This window comes from Rhyacophila brunnea, unplaced genomic scaffold (genome assembly GCF_057557595.1).
Source record: "Rhyacophila brunnea isolate RB1 unplaced genomic scaffold, BYU_Rbru_1.0 scaffold_1, whole genome shotgun sequence".
Lineage (NCBI taxonomy): Eukaryota > Metazoa > Arthropoda > Insecta > Trichoptera > Rhyacophilidae > Rhyacophila > Rhyacophila brunnea.
The window spans coordinates 37,046,424-37,071,940 of record NW_028232751.1 but is presented as its reverse complement, the minus strand read 5'-3'; the positions used below and the strand labels follow the sequence as shown (position 1 = coordinate 37,071,940).

The 25,517-nt window shown below is 33.3% G+C and overlaps 1 protein-coding gene across 2 annotated transcripts in view; it reads left to right on the top strand.

Annotated features, from left to right (window-relative positions):
* Nucleotides 1-1,775: 1,775 nt before the first annotated feature.
* path (solute carrier family 36 member pathetic) overlaps nucleotides 1,776-25,517 on the top strand; it is a 103,188-nt gene continuing 79,446 nt past the window's right edge. For both annotated transcript variants that reach the window (XM_085943647.1, XM_085943653.1), the window contains exon 1: nucleotides 1,776-1,861. The gene's annotated coding sequence lies outside the window, so the exon portion shown is untranslated. The remainder of the gene's footprint in view (nucleotides 1,862-25,517) is intronic.

Genomic DNA, 25,517 nt, shown 5'->3' with positions numbered 1-25,517 from the left:
CCGATATTTTGTCAGTAATGTGTCCACACAATACGTTTCTTATATATTGAACTCATGAAAGAATGATAAAAATAGGTACTGTATAAAAAATGAGGCGGCATTTTGGCGCTGCGTAGGGGCGGCATATTATCTGGGAACGTTACTGTAGGCAGTGCTCCACTTTCGTGCAAAATTGGTTCCTGAAAATGTGTGTGAATCAAAGAGATTGGACTCCTCCCCCAGAGGTAGCACACAAATGTCAGTGTGTACTCGTTTTGTGAGAGAAAGTTCTACTTCTCTGAAATTAGGTACACTTTGCTGCAAATGGGCCATACTTGGACATAAAAATGCCCCACTGAGTATTTTTTTTTATCAACACAAGCTTACAACCAATTTATGATAAACGTATTTTCATTATAAAAAGTTCCCGCAATAAAAACTTTATTAGGATTCAGGGTAAGAAAAAATAATGCAAATGGATGTAAGTATTTTAACACAAAAAACACAATAATATTACGAAAAATTATACACAAATCAGTTAATAGCAAATGGTTAAATATTGGAATAAGAAATATGGTCTTGTTTTTACATATTGTTCTATATAAAATAACATAGCATTATTGTTTAGATAAAACGGTTAAATAAAAAACACAAATAATTACAGTTAATTACAAACAAAAAAAAAAATATTATATTACCTACCTATTTACACATGTGTGTTTTGAAAATATTTTATGAAATAAAAATATAACATGGGTTTGTTTTTGACATATTGTGTATACAATTACTTGTTTATACAAACCTATTAGAGACAAAATACAGGTAGGTATGTTGAAAATTTGATTATATAGTTAATTACAATATTTTATCTATTTAACTCACTTTTTTAACTCTCATTTAACTTTAACACTCATTTAACGTCACTTTCCGAGAAATGCTTCCCACACAGTAATGAATATTTAGATGGCACCCAGCTCTCCCGCCCGACTGCATCAATCCACAATTTCCGAAGAACTTCATTTTTCGGAAATCTGAAATAATTTAATTTATACCTATAACATTATAAAATTGCTACATATACTCCATTACATACTTCATATAAATACAATTTTTTGTTTGGTATTCTTAAAAATATATTTAACTCTGAAATGAAATATAAAATCTATGTAAATAATGAATGTCATTAACTAGCACTAACAGTTTTTACTTTGAAAAAGACATCGTATATTTTGGGTTCAAAATAATATTATGCATACGGCCCTGGATTTTTCGCAATAAACAACCATTTGACGTTTGATGTAAAAGTTTTGAATTGTTATTGTAAAAGATCTTTTAGGAAAAACTATCAATGTATAAATAATTAATAGTATGCATATTGTTCCGAAATGCTGTTACTCATTTGTATTCTTCCATTAATAAACATTTTTTTACCGAATAATAACGTATAATACCTATAAATCTCTTTGGTGTGAATGTTGTAGGTATTGTACGAAAGTAGAGCAATGTACAAAAAAAACATCAAAAAGTGTACTGTATCATATTTATTTATCGATGGGATAATAAAGTTAACGAGGCGTATTAATTAGTAATCAGGTGTTTTCTTCGTCAATTATTAATTGTTTAAAGAATTGTTTTTGTCAAAATCTACTAAAATTTTGAATGGCAGCATTGTGAATATTGTCGCACGTTAGCAACACTGCCTACGTGAACGGCGCGCACGTGTGGCCATCTGCGATTTTCAGTTTTCACCACGTTTTATATTTTGACATATTGTTACGGCTTTATCCGCAATTTCTGCTTCAGACTCAGACAGTGTGACTGAATGGTCGTGTGACAATTTCAATCAGAACTATAGTGATTTTTCGTACGACAGGTGTAATAGGTAAGCATGATTAAAATAACTAAATTATATTATTTAAGTAACACATTTATACAATGTTTTATTTTACCTTTACACGTCTACGACACATTATGCGGCTACCATAATGAAAGTAATTTGTTATTTATCAATGAAAGTATAGAATAGTATTTCATCATATAATACAGCAATCCGAGATTAAGCTTGTTCAATTTATTTTTAAACTGTTTACGTTTATTTTGTTTTTGTATCATGTTCATTTTATGAAAATTATTGTGCTGTGCGTTATTTTTCAGTCATCCCCTAAAAGCGTTACCTACAGATAATATAGATTGTTATTTTTAGTTAATACTTACGTAGTTTATATAATTTGATTTATTTCCTTCATACCTATAATGTAAATACCTATCAATTCAAATTCATACCATATTTTATGCGACATTTCGGCATGCTCTTCACTACAAGGTAACATTCCAATTGAATAGTCATCTAGAAGTAGAAATACTCCACTTTCTTACATGGTCGTCTTCAATAAACCGGTGGAATGGATGAGATCCTTCCGATTTGCGCTACCCTTCTATATTTTTTATTTAATTTAATCTGAGTGGTTTACCACGAATTTCCGTCAAACCTCAATACTTACCTTATTAATGCAATTTTGTTGCTCATTTTCAGTTTTTAGCATTTATTGCATCATGTGAATCTTTCATACCACGCTGCAAAATAGAATATATTGATAAGAAAAAAAATGTGAAAGATAGTCCCCATAGGGTATGGAGATATAGTATATTTCAAGACAACGTTATATTTGGTATACGACTTAATGACGATCACGTCATAAAACTCACCAAATTCAAAGTCCGCTGGAATGTTCTCAAATATTACCAATGTTGAATCCGCGTTTCGTTTACGTGACAAAATTCAATGCATATTATGATAATATACGTATATACCTACGTAACTATTGAAACTAACATATTATTTAACACGTGTTTAGGTTTATCCCATATTTCTCCACACTAGAAAATTAAACCCCATTACAGCCTCACACAGAACGCAACCTGCTTCCCATTACTTTTGTGTTCCTATAATTACCAATTATAAGGGTTTTTTTCATGTTCAGTATTTTTCAACCGGTGTGTCTCCAATTACCTCTAAAAGAATTCGTTACCCACATTTACCCCCGAGAACTATTGGCAGATATTAAAAAAAAACAGGGTAGACGCAATTAAGTGATCAATTGATTCATGATTATGAGAATCTACACATGAATTAGATGAAGCTTGTGACTTGAAAAATGTGTTTGACCAAGTCGTAATAATAAATTATCAATTTCTTTGAAAGGCACCCACTGAAATCAATACTTTATAGGGAGATTTACGAAGAAAATTATGCAAATAGGAAACACAAAGATGCATTATTAGAATATATGCATATGCTTATAGGGACTAATTATTATTTTGTCTATGCTTGATGTAATGTGAAAGTTTGGCAGAGGATCAGTCAGGTCAGTGTAGAGCTACTCGTAGGTCAGTCTAGAGCATTGGCGACCCAGGACTTTTTTCCAGAACGAAGCTCGGCCAGTGGCGAAGGCGGAGGTACGCTGTTAAGATCCGACATAAATAGTGTACATTAAACTTTGTCAGTCATTCATATTTGTTTTAAGACTACAATTTACAGATGGCGTTTGTTAGTTTTTGAAAATCAATTAAACCTTGCCTAAATCAAACCATAATAGTTTTGGTAACTATGTTATCGGCGATTCGACAAAATAGTGCACACTTTTTCATTCATACTTATTTATTTTGTTTTCGTTGAATTAAGATTACATTCTATTACTCACGTTATTGGTTAGTTTTTTTAAAATTCATTAAGCTCTGCCTAACCTTATCATAGTAGATAAAAATATTATTCTATCTACAAAATATCCAAAATTATGTCTGGTTTAATAGCATGATACTAACAATAATAATAACACTAACACATTCAAAACCCTGCTTCAAAATGTGGTGTATTGGGGTATAGTCTATCTGAATTCTATTTATAAAATTGTTATGTGGGTATTATGGTAAACTTCTCTTGTTTTATACATTTTATGCCGCGTTGAAAAATTTCTTTAAAATATATTCTCCAAATAAACCGTTGATCCAACTGAGGTACCTGCTGTAGTGTGTTTAATGTCTTTATTCCCAGGGATTTTAAAAATAAGAAATCCGCTCGTAAAAACCATATATAGGTATTTAAGTTTTTTAGATTCAGATATATTATGTATTTTAATATGCGTAGGTACATACGTATTTTTTATTTTTTTGAAAAATACAATATTTCAAACGGGGTGTTTTAGTTGTATTCAACTTCCGTCGAGCATAATATCGCTAAATAAATAGTTACTTCTATAAATCGATTCTAATTTCAAAATCAGTTGGTCTGAGCATCAAAGAAGGATAAACATTATTATGTATCGTACTTTTAACCACATAGCACATAACATACATAAAACAACCCGCATTTATTATATTATTGTGTTAGCATTACATAGTCATGAAACAACAGTAATTAATAACATAATTAGGGTGGTAGCTAGGGACAGTATTGGCAACCGTACTATAATAATTATTAAAGTATTGTACTATAATTTTGATGTATACTTTTTTTTACTATGACTTGATAGTAACACTCAACATAAGAATCTGGTAACTAGTAATCTAAATATTAGATATTATAAAAGATACAACTTAAATTGAATACAAAAATGAACACCGATAGTTCATGTCCATTGGGGTTTTCAATTCTGCGATCCCATTCGATTTCTAAATCATGAAATGGTCCAAAACATTGGGAACTCTGGATTAGTTTTTAACGAATTTGATAAATAAAGCAGTGTAAGTTAATAAAATAAAACATTGGAATCCTAGAAAATACAACTAAGTAATCTCCTTCATCTAACTGACATGGAATTTTGGCATCGAAAAATATGCTTAATTAATCAAAAACCTTTGAACAATAATTTAACTACATCATGAATCAAGAATGTGCTACTAAATGTAAAATGTCTCGTATGTTTTTTTGTTCCTAATATTATTATATCGGTACCAGATAATACCTACAACTTTTATTTAATGCAAAATCTTGTTTTTGTAGAAGTAATTCCAAATAAAATTTCTCTCCGGTATTACAATCCGTATACGTAATGTGCATCCCTCACGCATACGGAAGACCTCTCGTGTATATATTCGAATTTCCACAATCAATATTCACCATGTCCATAAATAAGTACGATGCTAGTATTAGTTTAAATTTTGAAATACATGATTTTTATCCATTATTAAAAAAAAACAACTATAATGTCTAGTAGGTGCCTCCATGACTATAATGTAACTATTATTAGTCCCACATCATTGACTATTAATGAAAATGACGTAATGACAACATTTCAAATCGACAGCAAAATGTTTACGCGCCACATTGTGAAATATTTCAATATTTATGGAAATAGAATTTACCCGGTACTGTGTACATTGTATCTACAATATGCACTAGGTATCAGGGCTTGAAATGGACCGGAGCGCCGTTCCGGGTCGTAAAATCGGCAACATTGTCGTTCCGTCTCATGTCATGATTTAATCTATTTGAAAGTCTTTGTGATTCCACCTAAGACTGAGTTTCTTTTCAACACCCGAAGATTCGTCTCTAGAAGCCACGTCGCATTGACCGACTGCTACAACTGTGGGTCAGACTGACTCGCGATTGTCTGCACTTTTAACAGGCACGCGGAGTGGAGACACCTCCGGAAGATAGGATCTTAGTTCTGCCATTTGTCAAATTGACGAGTACTGCTAGGACTAGTATTAGGTTGAGAATGAATAGTAGCAGGAAGGGTAAATCTACTGTGTCCAGTTAAGAACTGGAAGGTCCAATAATCTAATCTTGTTAATCTCCAAAAAAAGACAATATACACGGAAAATTCTGTATTGTATACCAGTGTTGTCATCTCACATTGAGAAAAATATTTCAGATATAGTCATAAAAATAAATAAACTATTTGGCAGAAGATTGCTATAATTTATCAAAATAAAAAATATATACAGAAACTAGCATTCTAAACAGATGACAAGGATTAAAAAAGAATTTCTTATTTCGTGACTCTGATAATACAAATAAGTCATACAACTAAACATTAATGTGGGTACTAAATTTATTGGTGTCGAACCACGAGAGCTAGATTTAACGCCGTATGCATTTTTTTTTTCAGATACCTTTTGAGAAATGTTAGATCTGGCAAGAAAAACCTAAAAGTTTATTGGCAATTCAGTAGTGTGTATAGCTGTAATACCTACTTTGTTTTTATCTCTTGGCATCTACTTTTATGACTGAGTACCTGCCTACATTAATCATAAATAGTCGACAAAGCTCGGGAAGGTATAACTAAGACGTAACACAAATCTTTCCATTGTCTACGACAATTCTCTCTGTTTAAAAATATCCCTCCCACCGTGGGTGTGGGTAGGCAATAGTTTTATTTTATTTTATGAAAGTAGGCTCTGACGCCAGATTTACAAAAATAATATAATATCCTAAACTTAGACATATTATAATTGAATTAAATTTATTTGTGTATAATTACCTAAGTTAAAGTTAAACAATTGCTAAAATGATTAGATTAGTTAACCATGTATTTCTTTTAATCAACGAATAATTCACAAGATTTAAGAATGTACCATTCTAATTATTGAATATACATAATTCTGAAAACACTCATTAGAAAATATAGCCAATAGAAAAAATCTTTTTAAAAAAAAAAGTAAGACACCCAGCAGGAATCGAACCTGCGTCTTTTGGGTATCGCGCCCTGTGCAATAGTCAAAATTTGTCGCAATTAAGCATGGCAGTCGTAGCATAGTGGTAATCCACAGGGCGCGATACCCAAGAGGTTCGATTCCTGCCGGGTGTCTTACTTTTTTCAAAAAAGATTTTGTGTAAGTATTGGCTATATTTTCTCATGAGTGTTTTCAGAATTATGTATGTTCAATGATTGGATTAGTGTTGGAAATATAGGTATAATAGGTACTCGAATACTGAAATCATTATCGTCGCAAAATTATTTTAGTTATTTTTTTAAATTTTGCTTTTGTTCTCAGAAAAAGTTATTGAAACCAAAACTTTTTATCCTTATTGATTGAGCCAGCATTTACTTAGTAGAAATCCATTTTACAATACGTAGGTAGTTGTTATAGTTAATAATATATTTTATATTATGTGAAAAATGAAATCCCTTCACTTTATTCTCGGCTTTATATCCTAGGAAGCGGTTTGGCTTCCTTCATTATTTTCTAATCGTATTTTCTAATCTTCCCTCGTTGCAGACATTTTCATCGGGTTCCAGTCCTCGTCTACAATCCACCCATCTCGTGGTCTGCGTCCATGTCGTTTTCTAGGCGTGCATATCGCAGTCTTTGCCACTTATGCGGAATAACCATCGAGAATTCAATAGAATTATAAAACTAGGCTTAACATTAGTAACTATTATCTTTGACACACTATGACGCTGTTTTGCCAGGATTGGAATAAGTACAAAAACACTGAAATTATATTGTTTTTTTAATGACGAAAAAATATCAATGAAACGAATCGTGTTGATGTGTAGGTAGGTATTCCCACAATGCAACTGTGAGATCGATCTACCGACTCGTAATCTCGGATTTAAAGCTGTACGTAGGTAGGTAAATAAAAAGTCATTGTCCGATTAGCGAGTAAAATATTGTACAAACGTTTGTCATCACAACATTTTAGCATACAGAAAAATTGTATGTTGGTCAATTTCGGAAAAATTGTCTACCTAATACACATATTTATTAATTTAAATCAATTAGAATTTATTAAGCGATTTTTAACTATATACCTATAGTAGGTTGTCATATATAATTTTAATTATAATTTTGGTGCCTGACTCTCTTACTATATACCGCGCTTCGTCTTTTCTACCTCGTACTTCCACATTTTTCCGTATATCCCCACACCCTGACACTCCATAAGCTAGGATAAGTATATTAGATTCAAATATTAATCCATCCGCATCATAATAAGCTCAAAAATCGCTATGTGATAATTTTTCTTCCATGGGAAAACTACAAAATAATGCTGCGGTAAATCGCAGTTTGGAGAAAACAGTTCTCATTCCCCAATGAATAAAACAAAATGTTCATCAGAGCTACAAAGAATTTTCTAATGTTTTTGTAAGGCATAGGATAGGCTTGATCAAATTCAAATCAGCAATAATGTAGACAAATTGTTTCTCTCAGCCAGCACATTTTTCTTTTGAATTAGCATAGAGTAGAGTAATTTGCGCACCAAAGTCTTTAAAGAAACTCGATAGTAACGCGGGGTATCCATAAAAGCATCTAGAAAAAAAAATCGCTACACACCGGTTACGAATCTATGTTTTTTTAAGGTTAGCGATCCTGACAATTGAAATTTTGTTTTTACAGCAGTCAGATATTTTCATAAAGATGCTTGCCATTCGTTCGGATTGTCTGGATTTCACAACCCCCTTCTTTAAAGATTACTTACCCCGTTTTTAATTTAATCATTTTTATATATTATATTCTGATGCTATTTTCCGACGATTGCAGTATCAAAACAAATTCAAAGCAGTTTGAGAACTACCCTAGTTGACATTAAATTAGATTGAAATGAAATGGGAACATGTAAAGGTAAAAAATAGTATTTTGATTTAAAAACACAGACATTTAACAGTGTGGTTTGGGCGAAGATATGATTTTCCAATTTTAACAGACGCCTCTAAAACCAGCCGACTGTGTCCGTACATCAGTGGTTATTATGACTATGACTGAAAACACATGATATACCTACGTACTTACTGAAAATTATTGCAATAACTTTTCGCGACCCAATCACCGCGCGACGTTGGGAAACTGTGCTTGTACCGATAATGCTAAAAAAATATGTAATCACATCATTTGCACGAGTGTGTAGTTTTTTACGGATTCTTTTATGATGTTTGCGAAATTATACAAATCTCAAGTCATAACTCTTGTTAAATGACGCATTTACATAGCAATCATCTCCGCGATAAGGGTGTTTCAAAACAGAAGCCAATGCCTTGTTTTAGACTTTAATTCAATAAACTAGAATCAAAGTCTAAATTAAACATGTTTACGATTTGTTTATTGTACCTATATAGAGCAATAGAATAATAACGACAATTATTATAAATAATAAAATAATTACAAGTTAAAAAGAACTTTTTATATACAACGTTTTTAAATTTTCTGTTGAATCATATAAACTTGACTTGACTAGCTTAAACGTCCAAAAAAAAAATGGAATTGATAGAAATAATACTGAAATGTCATTTTGACATGTCATATTGATTTCCATAGTAACGTACGTATATATTAATAATTTAGTTTCAGACCCCTCTAGCAACCAATAATGGTGTCGAAATAACCTTTCATACAAAACAGAATTAACTGAAAATGAATTCAATTCTACTTAAAGATGGCTAAAAGTATTAAAAAAATGCATTGGCATCGTGTTCTGATATATTCTAAAAGTTTCAAATGTTTATCTAGTCGGGAAGTTAGTTAAAAATCGATTGCAAGATTTGTACCGGACAAATAAGAATACGAGCTAAGAAAAACGTTGTAATAGTAATAATAATATAACATGGCTACGTAATATGAGTATAAGAGAAATAATGACATTGTCTTTGCAGTTATCTAGTGGTGTTTTGGGTAATTTTTACAACGGGTTAGGGCTGAGGTGATGGTCTAACTCAGGGGTTCTTAACCTTTTTACGGTAGCGGGCGCATTTGAGATTTGGGATAATAGTGACGGGCGCACATCGGATTTAAAAAAAAAAAACAAGATTTAAGGATAATGTGTTACATTTATCATATCGGTAGATTATAGCTACATTGATTTACATTTAAACGCCTGTGAGGGCATATACAAAAGAAGCATAAAACACGTAGGTACGTATAAAAATAGATAAAATACAATAAAGAGTAAAAAAAATCTTAAATAACACAGGTATTAGTGTGATCTTTGATATTGCATTTCACTTACTAACTTTTCAAAGTCAGGAGTGTTAAGATGATAATCCCAATCGTCAACAATTATAAAGGTTGGTATTAGTAAGTCGAGATCTTGTTTAGTGGAATGGTAATGTGGAATTACAACTTATTCGTAAAATAACAAAATATGGTTAACATATATTTTTTTCCCGTTATTTAATACTTTGCCGGGGGCGCACGTGCGCCCGCGGGCACGTGGTTAATAACCCCTGGTCTAACTACATTGTGCTTTGTCAATGTTAATATAACTACATAATACAATCTAAATTCTACATGTTAGTTTCCAGATACACATTTAGCGGATAACCACAATGTAGAACGATAAGGTTTTAATGTTTATTTTTGGAGAAACAAATCTAACAATGAGGCAGCTTATAATACTACTTCATTGTTCGGTTTGTTTTGTAACCTTGTAGTTATTAGGGTCGCGACATGCTTTTCATTGTCTCAGACTTCAATATATATACAGAGATATCATAGACCATTTGCCATAGGTCGGGCGCGCACACAAAAACATGATATGGGGTGCGGGGGTCAATTTCTAAAAAAATGAGTAATGGGCAGGGTTAACATGTAAACAATATCTACCAGGTGCCACTGACTTCCGCATTTACCCCAATTTATAAATTCTAACCGCGGACCCCTACTTCTCCGGATACATTCTCCATATCCAGGAAATTAAATGAAAATGAAAGCAGCCACAAGATTAAAGATAAAAGTTGAATCTGGCCTACACGTATTAAAATGTTGCCGACCCCCGGTCTAGATTATACTACTATAATGTTAGGTTAGACTGGTTAGAGTAACTCAAGATGCAAGCCATATGTGGTTATCGGGGACTGTGTAATAAATGGTTTTAAAACTGTTGAAAATTGGTAAACTTACGATGTTTATTGTTATTATAATATTCCATATCGTCGCCTGAGAACTGTAGTGGGATATTTAAAAAAAACGTCTTTTTTTATCTGCTCATAAAATTCGTTATTTTTCAGTGTTGACATACTGAGATATTTAGCCTTACTAGAAAAATTTCTTCGTATGAGAAATATGCCGCTATAACATTGAATAAAAAATACCACTTTGTTAAATGTTAAACTGGGGCAACATACATATTTTACTATAGCACTCAAACAATTTTATAAAAATACTAGCTGACCCGGCAAACGTTGTTCTGCCATATAAATTATTTCTAGTGAATATTTTGGTTGTTAAATAAAAAATAACGAATGTATCGTAAGTATGTGGGGATGGGATATATGACAGAAAGAGGAATAGAGCGGTGTTGACGATGACCGCCGATAAAAACAAAAAAAAAATCAACCATTCATTTTCTCAATTCAAAATGAGTAATGATGTTCATAATTAATGAATTACCTGTGACAGGATCTCGTTGTTTAATGTTTATGCAATATCCGTCTTGTCCCTTCCAGAAAGCGGATATTGGATAGCGTCGTATGAACGGTGTGTGTCAGCGATGAACTCCAGATTATTGCTTCTTCTTCGAATCACGATTTCTCGCGTCGATGTGCGGTCGCCAACCATGATTCCAGCAATGTCGTCAACAACAGGCGCATTGAATCGACGCATGTGCTCTCCAGCTGGTGTTTTATCAGGATTGATGACAATAGCGTGATTGTCACTTTGCAATTCGTGCATGTGTGCTTTGAAGAATTTCAATAATTCATTGTGCTCATTCAACAGGGCGTCCAGTTCGCCGACGGTGCGCCTGGCATTAGGCGAATTGAGGCTATTGTAGCCGCAACGTGCATCCACATGATTGATGTCCTCACCGCCCATGAAGTAGATTTGTAAAAATTTATGTGGTTCGTTTGGCATTGGCAGCAATGAGCCTACTTTGTGGTATACTTGGCCTTTGATTTTGAACGTAGAATGGAATTGTTGACCATTTGCCGCAGTATTGTGAACTATTTCTGTTGCTCCGAACGAAGTCATTTGGAAGCATGAATTGAATGTGCAAATGGACTTCAGGAACAGGTTTGAATCTGGAACCGTGCCGATGAGCAAGCCGTTCAATGATTCTGGTGGTATCTCAATTTCTGGTTGTTGCACTTTTCCTGATGCGCAACACATCCCAGCTGACTCATGTTTGAATTTGAGCGCATGACGATGGGGACATTCTTTGTCCATAGCACCAATCAGCACTTTCGGATGAGCGTTGTCGTTGTTGATTTCGTTCAGCTCGTGCCTCTTGTGATTGGGATGCACGCAATTGCGACATGCTTACATGCACGTTATCTTGTTGGATTTGTTCGTCTGTTCTTTCTGCTCTACTATTTTGCATGTTTGTTGCTTTATTCGTTCGACGGCCCAAATGGCCCCCCTTGCGTCTTGCTGGCATTGTGCACTGTAATACACGCACATAAAAATAGATAAATTAAAATAAATCGTACAAAATTTTGCACGCACTGCGTTGTGATATGCCGAATGAAATGTCAAAATGACGCGACGCTTTTCTTGAATTCTTCTCGGACGTAGCACCATCTGTCATTCAACAACATAAATAATTTTGTTCTGTTTGAAATACGAACGACGATTAAATTTGTTCATACAAAAATAATAAAATCGCGATTAAAAAATGGGAGGGTGGGGGTAGGAGGGTGAAAATTTTGGGTTATAGGTATTTTTTGATGCAAAATAATAAAAAAAATACAAAAAGAAATTTTCAAAAAAATAAAAAATAAAAATTTCTGCATAGAGATACCCTAATTACCTAGCGGTATGAAATATACTTGTTGACCTATTCTCATACCTAACAAATATACATAAAAAAAATCATAAAAATCGGTCGAGCCATTTCGGAGGAGTTCGACCACAAACATCGTGACACGAGATTTTTATATATATAGTCGCGATTAAAAAATGGGAGGGTGGGGGTAGGAGGGTGAAAATTTGGGGTTATAAGTATTTTTTGATGCAAAATAATAAAAAAAAATACAAAAAGAAATTTTCAAAAAAATAAAAGAAAAAATTTTCTGGATAGAGATACCCTAATCACCTAGCGGTTTGAAATATACTTGTTGACCTATTCTCATACCTAACAAATATACACATAAAAATCGGTCTAGCCATTTCGGAGGAGTTCGACCACAAACATCGTGACACGAGATTTATATATATATAGAGATGTGGTACAAGTCGGTTATCCTGGATACAGCGGCAAACACATTTTGAAAATAGCCGATATACTGGATTGTTTGTTAGGATAACCTAACCTAACTTAACCTAACCTAAACTAACCCAAACTAACAAATAATCCAAAATTGGGACCGATAAGAGTGGAGAGAGATGGGGGAGGTCTTCACATGTGTATGGACTTATACGATGTGACTTCACCGTAAATCGAAGCCGGAACATTTGCTATAAGTCTTTGCCTAAAAGATGCACATTTTGAGGAGAGGACCATATATCTGACATTCATCCCTCCAGCAAAATGGCGGCCATGTTTTAGATATATTTCAGGATAAATCTCAGGTGGCTTCAGTACCTAATCATTGACGACGGGTGTTGACATGATGAGATGATCCACATCTCAAAAAGTGCAGTTTTCATATACAACCTGTTGCTTTCACGAGCTACATGAAGAGACTATTCCGAAAAAGTCAGTTTAATAACCGTTGAACGAGTATTGTTTGTTGAAGATTGAATAGTGATAATGTGATAAGATGAACGACATAGGTCAAAGTTTAAATTAAGCAAGTAATAAACTTATCACGTGTCTATTGTTTGTTGATGTTTGCGCATGAAAGATTATATAATCATATTCTGTGATGTATCGCAACCTACCAGCCGTATAATGCTGTTGATATCGACCAAAAAGTCATATATTCGCGGAGGGAGACTAATTGAGGAGCTGAAGATTCAAATAGTCCATACAACACTTCTGCTTCTTTAATCCTTAGAGACCTACTGTCGTATTTTTCTGTTCCACATAGACTTTGAAGAGTGGGCTGGTAATTAAGACAAAACATAGTTTATCTGCGTACACACCAGAGAGCATAACAATAAAGGAAAGTGGGTTGCCTGCTGGGCGAGGCTGTAACAAAGTTTAATGTTCGACTAAGGAGAAATATGGGCTAAGGTTAAACACGTGTTTAAGAATATTATATCATTGTGAATAGTTACGTATATAATATTATACCTACCTTTTGTTTGTGGTAAACAACACGCGCATTAAGTATTCTTAATAATTGAGGGCATTGGGTGGGGTTTGTATTTCTTGCATTTTGCGGCTTGAACGTCATAAACGTAATCCGGCTTCAAAATCCTGATCCATGCCGACTAGGTTTCGCATGTCTATCTTATTAATCTGTTCTATACATTAACTATTAATGTTTTCATTTCATAATTTATTATGTTTATGTAGGTACCTAGCTAATAAATTTTGAAAATTCTTAGTGGGGTGAGGATTTATATGCATAATTTGGAATAGGTAGGTCACAAGAATACCTGATGGTTTTTTTTTTTTTTTTTTTTTTTAATATATGTACCTACCCATTGCGACTTGAATCCACAACCATCTCAATCCAGACGCTGTGTTCTGTTTTATGGATCAACAAATGGCGACAAATGTATGTTTCTACTTAGAATCTTGCATATTTTTCTTGGAATAAAATCTTATTATCTTCACTTCATCACATTGTTCTTATCCCGCTTTACCGAGTGTAGGATTAGATTAGAGAGTTGACTTAGTTTATTAGTCTTTTATGGTGCACAAGATACAGCAATGTTTTTATCACTTTCTAGATTGCGGTTAGAAGTTAGAACAAAAAGGCTTCACGTATCAAATATCGGTGTTGGATTTCTACCAATTTTATTGGTTCAGTGCACAGTTAGACATGTCAAAAAGACGTAGATTTATGTTAAGTTTTTAAATGTATATGTCTATGCTCGTATAGCCTATTGACATGCTAAGTTAAATCAATTCGATAGTTCTGAACAGGGGAGGTAGGTACGGTAAATCGTAAATGTATTTTTATATGGGCAAATAGCTGTCACTTTTAGCTGTCAGTCATCCTTTTTATTTATATCAAATTTTATTTTAGGTGTGGTCCCAATATTGAAGCTCGATTTGATATAAATAAAAAGAATTTCTAGTTATACACATTTATATTTTTATAAAAATCAATGTTTTTTAAAATACATATAAAAAATATTAAAACGATGAATTAGTCAAAAATCTACACGACGAAAAATTTAAAACTAAATTTTAATAATAAATATGACCATAAAATATAATGTAATAATAAGATGTGACCCTGCAACGAATTCACATTTTTTTACAATTGAAAGTTTATCTTTGAATTAAAAAAAAAATATATTTTTAATGTTTTCAAATCATTGATTTCAAATACATATTTATTAATTAATACAGTTGAAATTGTAAATTATCAAAAAAAATCTCAAATTGCAAGCTTCTTATTTTCTGCTAGGTTCTCTGCTGGCATGCCTCTGCCTTAACGAGTGGTGAACCAAAACAAAATGACAGACTTTTTGTTTTTGCCTCAGCTTTTGTTTGTTATACAAGTCCAAAATTAAATTTGTTTTTGACCTTGTACTTTTAGGTACTTTATCAGGGGTGGCCACACTTTTGTTTTCTAGGATCGACTAGTTAAAAAATATATTTATGGCGATCGACTGATATCACTAATTTGTAATTATATCATGCGAGAACAATAAAACCCCATTTTTTATAATTCAAATATGTATTTTTAAAATAGTTATTTTATACATATAAAAAATACGATACCGAAACATCGAATTAACGACAATAATATAGGTACTTAAGTAATATTATTATGTCCTTTACTTCTAAAAAAAATTAAGTAGGTAAGTACACATTAACTGTAATTTTGACATAGTTACACAATTTACCTATATATCGAATATTAGAAATTTTGTAGTAGCCAAGATGCAACCCTTCGCCAGGAAACATACTTAAAATAAATTCAATACAATATGAATTATCATTTAATTACGTTACAATAGCACATCAAATTGCATCGCACAGCCATAATGGCGCAGGCGACTTTTTTACTATTCGTGCAAATTCATTTAACAATGTATCTCAATATGGATATTGATAGTGTTAATTCGTTTGGCATGTACTTGCAGAATATTATTTTACTTTTATACGCCAGCCCGCAAAAATACAAGATGCCAGGTGATAGAATGACACTTGACGCTAGTGTTACAATGTTAAAAAAATATCTTGCGGTGCCTGTGGAATCACGTATAATGATTTATAACGGAAACATAAGCATATTATAATTAAATATTAATATGTATTTATAGTTATTGCATTGCTTGTGTTTTTCTTACTTAACTGGTCGACCCGCTACGCCGGGCTCCCCTCAGGCTAGAGTCCTGTCAGACCCCACGTTGTGGGAGCCATGCCTGCTGGTGTATAATGCAATCATAACTGATAAAAGTGGGTACTGTTGCCTCATTTTTACATAAAATAATAAACCCAACATGATTCCCAACCATAGCAGGAACTCCATCAGTCGTTACCGATACTAGTTTATGAATAGGAAATCGAGTACGATTAATATTCGACTTAAATCCATTAAATATATCTTCTCTTTTGGATCGTTCCTCCATTGGTAAAACTATTAATAATTCTTCTGAAACAAACATGTCTTTAAAAACCAATCGAATAAAAACGCATAGTTGTGCAATATCCGTGTAATCTACCGACTCGTCAAATTGCAAGGATAGGAATTTACATTATCAATTTATTTTATTAATGTTTTCCTGTAGAATTTCTTCCAAGTTCTCATCACTTGTGTTCTTCGCATGATTGTATTTCTTGATAATGATATGTAAGATAAGAGATAAGAACTAGCGAATTTTAAGAGCTGGAACATCAAGTGGTTTTGACTCGTTTGAACAAGAAATAGTACAATATTATTATTATGTCCGCGATCGACCAAAAATACCTTCGCGATCGACGCACTGGCCATCCCTGTTATATATAATATTGTGAAATCATAATATTATGTAAACAGATTTATGTAAGTAAACGTCCAAAAAATAATTCATTATTAAAATACGAGGCCTTATCCTCCTACGCTTTAAATTAAAACTTTTCTCCAGCGATTGGCGACATGAAAGCTTTTACGTTAATTGTTTTTTTTGCTTACTGGCCTTAATTGGTTTGCTTTATTACAGTTTACTAAGATTTATTTTATATAAATGTATGTACGATGACAATGTAGTTACTTTTGTTCGATTTTATCCTCGAGTGTTGGTGGAGCGACAAAATATTGAGACCATATTTTAAAAGGTCCCGATACGGTTTTAAGAGACGACTGTTAAACTAGGTTCATATCTACGTTAACTACTATTGCCGTTATTTATGTTTTTTTTGTGGCACGGCCTCCAGAGTTTAGAAAAGTAACATTTTCATACACTTAAAATTGGATTGTTTTAGAAAATAGTAAAAAAGTCGCATTCATTCATCCAGCGGTTCTCCACATGCCGAGCGACAATTCAGCCTATTGCTATTTTAACTGATTAGCGATCTCTATCACATCGCCTACTGTTGTGTGCTTCCTTATCCATTGTTTTATTTTGTGGTCTTTCCGCGTTATTCCTAACATGCTCCTTTCCATACTATGTTGCACTACTCCCAATTTTTCGATTTCTTGCAATCGTAGCAGTGTTTACCATGACTTTTGTCCTCGAGACATTTATCTTTAAACCTACTTTGGTACCTACTGCATCCTGTTCTGAATGTATTCTGTATCGTTGTCAAAGATAACAATCGAGCGAGCAAGCCGGATTTAGAAGAGGCTACAGCACGATGGATCTGATATACATTTGGATACTGTTTGGGAAGTTCTAGAACGATGTCAAGAAAATAAAATTGACTACCATTCTACTTTGCTTTCGTTGATTATGAAAAGGCATTTGATTCTATCAAAAAATAATCCATCATTGACACCTACAATCAGGGAATTTCTATGCACTACATAAATATCCTGAATAACATTGTCCATTGTACTGGGAAACACAAAAATTGAAATCTATTTCGTGATTATAATATTGGATATTATGTATTATCATCACTCATCACATTACATAATATATCTACTGAAAACGACTAAGTGCACATTACATAGTTACTGATAAATTCCTGAAATACAAAGTGTATCTACAATATATAAAATAATTATGAAGGTTGTTATTTGTCATTATATGGATATCTAACAATGTCCTACATTCGTATTTACACAGTAAATATATACCTAATCAGATTAATGAGGGCAATGTTGATAATGACGGTAAATGTGCCGCAGAGGTGGCCATGAGATTTTACAACTTTATTTTTAGACCAATCCAACCCTAACCTACCCCAACCTGATATTACCTCATATAATCTTAGTTTGTGATAATGGTGCATCAAAATGTATGAAAATTTCAAATTTTAAATTAACGATTATTGGATCGAAAAGCCGATGCGCCGACAGAAAAAGTTATTTATTGTAATTGTCTACAACAGGGTTTCCCAAACGAATAGGTGTTCCGCGACAATTTGGAAAGGTTTTATACACTTTTGCAAAATTTTCTGAAAACTAGTAAAGACGATTCCTAGGTTCGGAATCCATTTTCCGTGACAACTAAACCAGTTAAGCGCAAGTGACTCTAGAAAAATGGCTTTCATAATGTGAGTCAGTAGTTCGAATGATACATTTTAATAAATACGGAATCTTATAAATAAGATTTGATGAAGGTTTATCCATGCCATATTTAATTTTTCATGAACTATCTATACAAGATCTACACGTATTGTTATTTTATTATATTCGATGTGCATACCTACTACCCATATCAATGCCCAATTTTTTGTAGATATTTTGCATGGCGTAAATAAAATATTAAAAGTAATGTTTTGCAAAAATATAATACATGACGTTGAGTTTGGCCATGATTCCGTCCGACATCCGCACTCGACTGGAAAGTTCGTTCACCATCTTGAGCTTTTTGTTTGTCCAAAAACACGTCACGTAACGGCACCGTTTTGCTGCAAAAACAGCGTTCCTAAAATTTCCTCAGACTGGCAGTAGATTATAATAATATAAGAGTGACTATGAGCGGCATGCACAATCTAAGATTTCGATCCTAAGGATAAGTCGCCGAAAAGCATGACTTAACTATAGACACTCCTGAGTATAGAGTTAAGGAATCCTTAACCATAGACTACTTTTGTTATGTACACGCCCCCTTCTGTATTATCATTTACCACTGACAGCTGCTGTCAAAATAAATTCGCATGTATAAAACAGTCCATACACTCAAATTCATTTAACAATGTATCTCAATATGGATATTGATAGTGTTAATTCGTTTGGCATGTACTTGCAGAATATTATTTTACTTTTATACGCCAGCCCGCAAAAATACAAGATGCCAGGTGATAGAATGACACTTGACGCTAGTGTTACAATGTTAAAAAAATATCTTGCGGTGCCTGTGGAATCACGTATAATGATTTATAACGGAAACATAAGCATATTATAATTAAATATTAATATGTATTTATAGTTATTGCATTTATAAAATGCAGTTGTGATATTTTTGTCATCGTTTAACAATTATAAAATAATTTACCTAAACTATAGGAAAGAGAATTTTTAAATATGGTATTATTTTCAATAGAAATGATCTTAACTAAGGACATGTTTCTGCATAGTGTTTTCTGCTAAGGAAATTTTAGTTGTGACAAATGTTTCTGCATTCCGCTCTATGAGTTTAGTATACAATGCTTACCCGGGGGTGGGGGATAAGTCTCATGACCGGTTGATCTGAGACCACAGAACAGATAAATCGCCGAAGCAGGAGTATTTTCTTTTCGAATACTTGGATAGTTTTTTCTTGTTTGTCCGCTAATTTCACAATTTACTAAATAAAACAATACGTTTTGAATATGATTATGATATATTTAATTTAGTTTTATTTATGTATAATTGCAACTAACCTAACTTAATGGGAACATTACATTTAGCCCCTCTTCCCACGAGGCAACTGAAATCCGGCGGAACCGAAACTAAAATTCCAACCAGTACCTAGCTAATGTATTTCAATGGCGGCTCGCTGACGGCGTGACGGCGAGACTGGATTCTCTCAGTTTCAAAACGGTCGCGAAGAGACGCGAGGCATGCTAGTCGCGCGGTTTCTCAAGTTTCCAGTCACCGTAAAACAGTGGTACAGTGGTAGATTCGGTGAAAAATCATATTTTCTTACCAAAATTGGTAGCACTGCGTAACAAGCGTCATGCTATAAAAACCATAACAACCCAAGACGTCAAAAGTACAAGATAAGCAAAATTGAAATAACCTAATTATTGTATTGGAGTAAACGCAGCAGCGTGCGTGTTGTCGGTTTTTGTACAAAACAACTGATTGTCCAGTTTGACAGTTTGAGGTTATGTGATTATTATTTCGAGTGGGTTTCAGTAGCGCCGTGTGCGAAGCATCACATTGGTCAGTTTATGAGTTCCATCACCAGCCAATTCCGTCAGATTTCAGTTGCGCCGGAGGGCCTTAAATGATGCTTATTTATTATTTTTCAGTAATGTTGTTATAAACCAAACATCAAAGACATAATAAATTATATAATACTCTTAGCGTTGGTGTGGTTATGAAGAAACGAGACGGAATTTGAGGGGCTACGCATAATAATTATTGTCGAATCAGAAAACAATTCTTTTATAACGGTGTTTTTAAAGTAGCTGTTTACAGTTGTTAGCTTTAGCGAGACGTGCCTTCATTATGTTGGTAGGCATTATGATTTATATTTTATTTACCAATAGGTACACATTTCAAAATTACCCTGTATTATAAGTTGGTGTGATGTATTTGTGGTGTCTACTAATCACGTACGCCACACTTACATTTTTCATCGTTACAGGTAAGTAAGTAGGTTTTCATCATTTTTATAAATGGACGAAAGCGCGAATCTCCAAAGCTTGGTCATGAAGCAGTTAATCACTTTTTTATGTAATTTAATTTTATCATTTAAAATTATTAACGTGTATGTAGCTTTTTAACTACAACACATTATAATGCAGATTTTTTTTTTAATTGGCAAAAAATGATTTAAATATAAGTATATAATACAATTAGTTATTGTGTGGTAGTTATTCATAAGTAGATATATTATTTTATTAGACAACATCTTTTAAATATTTAACGTAAAAGCATTTTCCAATGTTAAAGATAAGCATAAAAATTAAAATTTATTTATTTTTACATTCCGTGAACATTATAAACTATAAATTGAAGACGTTCACAACATGACATTTAAAAACAAAGAAACAGTGTAAAGAAGAAATAAATATATGCAATATCACAAAAACAGTACATATGAAAAGTAAAGTCAAAGGTACAGAAATTAAGTATAATTCTTGATTAATAATTTCCCATATTGTAAATGTATAAAATAATACTTATCATTCATATGGTAAATAAAAATGAAAAGGACTAATACGTGTTCTTTCGTTTTTAGCACACTTGGAAGATAGATGTTTTCGTCAAGACAAATTGAATGAACATTCTAATTTGACCCAGTGTATATAAAATTTAAAACACCATTCAAACTTCGTTTAAACTTTTAATCTTAAACGGCTTTTTACTCAGTCTACTTACTAATTGATTCATCTTAAAATATTATTTGTATTCCTCGTCTGATATTAGTATTTGAGCTGTTGGGCAATATCCTGCAGCAGCGTCGTGTATTGATTCTTCCATCTACATTAATTTGGGATCTTACACCTTGTCTCATTTGACCGGATTAGATAGTTTCTCTGGGGTCTTCTTTGTCTGACTCGACCTGTATAATGTGATAAAAAAATACGATTTATGTTTATAGGCGAAGATTTATAAACAACTACCTACGTTAAATAATAAATATTACAATGTATGTTCAGAAAACACACTAAATGAATATGCTATTTTTTTGGGGAATAATGTCTACGCGTAGGTAGAGTGTAGTAGACGTTTGGATGCCTTTGTTTTCTACGGTATGTAACCTACCTCTTATTTAGTACGTAGTTGGTACGTAAAGTGACTTCGCTCCTCTTCAGATTCATTATCATCGCGCTCGCTCACCCGCCGCAATAAACTAGGAAAAACCACGACTATAATATTATGTAGTAACTCGTAACGATGTATAATCTCTATATATATAAAAATCTCGTGTCAAGATGTTTGTGGTCGAACTCCTCCGAAATGGCTCGACCGATTTTTATGAATTTTTTTATGTATATTTGTTAGGTATGAGAATAGGTCAACAAGTATATTTCATACCGCTAGGTGATTAGGGTATCTCTATCCAGAAATTTTTTTCTTTTATTTTTTTGAAAATTTCTTTTTGTATTTTTTTTTATTATTTTGCATCAAAAATACCTATAACCCCAAATTTTCACCCTCCTACCCCCACCTTCTCATTTTTTAATCGCGATTTTATTATTTTGTATGATCAAATTTAACCGTCGTTCGTATTGCAAACAGAACGAAATTATTTATGATGTTGAATGACAGATGGCGCTACGTCCGAGAAGAATTCAAGAGAAGCGTCGCGTCATTTTGACATTTCATTCGGCACATCACAACGCAGTGCGTGCAAAATTTCGTAGGATTTATTTTAATTTATCTATTTTTATGTGCGTGTATTACAGTGCATAATGCCATCAAGACGCAAGGGGGGCAATTTGGGCCGTCGAACGAATAAAGCAACAAACATGCGAAATAGTAGAGCAGAAAGAACAGACGAACAAATCCAACAAGATAACAAAAACGTGCGTGTAAGCATGTCGCAATTGCGTGCATCCCAATCACAAGAGGCACGAGCTGAACGAAATCAACAACGACAATTGGAACGGAGCCAAGCGCGTCGGTTCGTAGTTAACACACGCAGAGCAAATGACCAACAACGCCAACAAGTACATCGAACATTTACATCCGCTTCGTTCCTTCGTCTCGCATTCGAGTACGAGCCAGATATTGAATATTCCGCTCATCCGAAAGTGCTGATTGGTGCTATAGACAAAGAATGTCCCCATTGTCATGCGCTCAAATTCAAACATGAGTCAGCCGGGATGTGTTGCGCATCAGGAAAAGTGCAACTACCAGAAATTGAGATACCACCAGAACCATTGAACGGCTTGCTCATCGGCACGGTTCCAGATTCAAACCTGTTCCTAAAGTCCATTCGCACATTCAATTCATGCTTCCAAAAGACTTTGTTCGGAGCAACAGAAATAGTTCACAATACTGCGGAAAATGGTCAACAATTCCATTCTACGTTCAAAATCAAAGGCCAAGTATACCACAAAGTAGGCTCATTGCTGCCAATGCCAAACGAACCACATAAATTTTTACAAATCTACTTCATGGGCGGTGAGGACATCAATCGTGTGGATGCACGTTGCGGCTACAATAACCTCAATTCGCCTAATGCCAGGCGCATTGTCGGCAAACTGGACGCCCTATTGAATGAGAACAATGAATTATTGAAATTCTTCAAAGCACACATGCACGAATTGCAAAGCGACAATCACGCTATTGTCATCAATCCTGATAAAACACCAGCTGAAGAGCACGTGCTTCGATTCAATGCGCCTGTTGTTGACGACATTGCTGGAATCATGGTTGGCGACCGCACATCGACGCGAGAAATCGTGATTCGAAGAAGAAACAATAATCTGGAGTTCATCGCTGACACACACCGTTCATACGACGCTATCCAATATCCGCTTTCTGGAAGGGACAAGACGGATATTGCATAAACATTAAACAACGAGATCCTGTCACAGGTAATTCATTAATTATGAACATCATTACTCATTTTGAATTGAGAAAATGAATGGTTGATTTTTTTTTGTTTTTATCGGCGGTCATCGTCAACACCGCTCTATTCCTCTTTCTGTCATATATCCCATCCCCACATACTTACGATACATTCGTTATTTTTTATTTAACAACCAAAATATTCACTAGAAATAATTTATATGGCAGAACAACGTTTGCCGGGTCAGCTAGTTATATTATAATATTATGTACATAGGGCCGTCAAAAAAATATTGATACTTTTTGACCGATATTTTTTCTTTCGTTATGACGGCCCTATATTAGTGGCGAAGGGTGATTTTTGGAACGAGGTAGGCTATGGAGATCGGAGAAAAAGATCACACTTGTCAGGTATACTTACGGGAAATAAGAAGATAATACGATATTACTACTGATGTACTAATTCGACGAAATTTTAATAACTTACTCACGACATAAAGTTGAACTATGAGTTTAAATGATGTATTTTCCTAAACAATACACAAAAAATCCGATAATAACGAAACTCGTAGGTCACTTCTGATCTTAAAGCATTTTTCCCTGCTCTCACGTGGTATAGTTTCCAATCCTGATATTCTGGAAAATTTAAATTTTTTCACCCACCAATTACGTGCGTGGTCGCAGCCATGGGTGAAAGCTGTTTCCTCATGTCAGGCTCATCAGGCACCAATAGCGAGGGCTGTGCGGCTGGTCAATGCACTCCCTAGAGATGTAGACATTTTTAGCGATTTAAAATTTCGTTTTAAAAGCGTCTTTAAAATTCTATTTTATTGTTAAATTTGTAATCTTTTTATTTTATTTCTTATGGTATAACATTATTTAAGGTGATTTATCTGTAGTTTTTATCCTAAATGTCATGTATTGTTGTTTTTATTAAATAAAAACACCAATACAATGCAGTTCCACCATGAATTGACAGTTAACAAAATAAAATAAATGTCATGTTGTGAACGTCTTGGATTAATAATTTGTTATGTGCTCAATGTGTCGTTTTTTTAAATAAATACATTATTATTATCATTAAGTACAGTATACTGTATTAATTGAGGTAGCATTTACTTGGTAGAATTCCATTTTAAAAGAAATGAAAATATAATTATTAAATTCTACAGGTTTTTTACAAAAAGGTTTGTCGATAGCTATTTCGGTTGTAACACCATTATCAAGACTATTCAGATAGGCTGTTTGCCTTTGCTTAAATACTTTTACGCATAGATAGAGACGGAATACATTTTCTTATTGACAAACATGCATTGCGTTGCATATATGTAACAAAGGTCTAAAATTAAATTTACTCGAGCAGTTAGAAATTAATCGCGAATTATCCAAAAGTAATCAAATAATTAATGAAAATTTGGTAATGTATTCCTCGCCACTATTAAATATAATTTAAGCACATGATTAACAAAATTATACTAATAATATTTTAATTGATTAATAATGTCAAGAAATAACCAAAGCACTCGAACACTGTACTTTCGATAAATTTTGTAAATTCTGATATCCATTAAAAACCCACTTAGAGTTTTCAAAGTATTAATTATATTACAATTAATAATAAGTATTCAAAGTCATAATATTGTTTGAACGAATAAGAAAATGTATTCTGTCTCTATCTATGCGTATCCCTTACAGACCCAAGCCTAAAATTGAATACTTTTAACGGCTTTCTCTTTAAAACATATCTAAAATGGGTTTGAAGAAATCAAAAAT